This window comes from Pteropus alecto, unplaced genomic scaffold, assembly GCF_000325575.1.
Source record: "Pteropus alecto unplaced genomic scaffold, ASM32557v1 scaffold3, whole genome shotgun sequence".
NCBI classification, from domain to species: domain Eukaryota; kingdom Metazoa; phylum Chordata; class Mammalia; order Chiroptera; family Pteropodidae; genus Pteropus; species Pteropus alecto.
Genome location: NW_006442484.1, coordinates 63,523,753 through 63,524,638, shown reverse-complemented (window position 1 = coordinate 63,524,638; position 886 = coordinate 63,523,753).

Genomic DNA, 886 nt, shown 5'->3' with positions numbered 1-886 from the left:
CACAGTGGGCATAGAGTATCTACTACAGTGTAGTGTATGATACACAGAAATTAGTAAAATTAGCGGTTACAGTGGTGTCTAGATACTAAAGCACAGACTGGGTGATAAAGAGGACTTGCAATTTTAGTGCAATGCTGCTGCTGTGATCTGAGACCACTAAAAGAGGGATGAGACCCACTAATGGTATCTGGCCATATTAAAAAGAAAACTAACGAAGGGGGTGGGGACCCTGTGATCCTAAAATATAAACTTGAGTGGAAATCCAGGAACCTCACAGGAAAGAAGTGGGTAGAGACCGTTTGGGTGAGAATTTAAAAAGAAACAAACAGAAATGTGGCTAAGACTCTCACACGCATCACACCACAGTGCTTGCTGGAGGTAACTGTTCAGATTCACTACTTCTTTCCTTACTGTTTTTATAACCGACCCTCTGATCCTTGGCCTTCCTTGGCTGTCGATATCTGCCTTTAGCCTCTCAGTGTTTGGCAAAATGCTGAGACTTCTACTTCTGGCTTATTGAACCTAGCTTCCTCTGTCTGAACACCTAGTTTCGGCATTCTCTGCCGTCCCAATATGGGATGTCTTCGTACCTCTAACCCTATCCTACCAGTTAAACCAACAGCTAGAGCCTGGGGGCGTTTAAATAATACCAAGGCCGCTTAGTCCAACAAAAGGTATGGCCTTCCCTACAGCAAATTACAAAACTGGAACAGGGAAAGGACATAGCTGGGAAGGGATCCTTTGATGACCCAGGTTTGAGAAATTCTACCTTTTCTAAGGGAGAGGGACTAAAAAGTTCTTCCATGGCTCAAAAGTGAGAGGAATACATGAAGGGAATGGCTGTCAAGTTAACCAAAAAGTTTATGATGTGAAAGTCATAGAATGC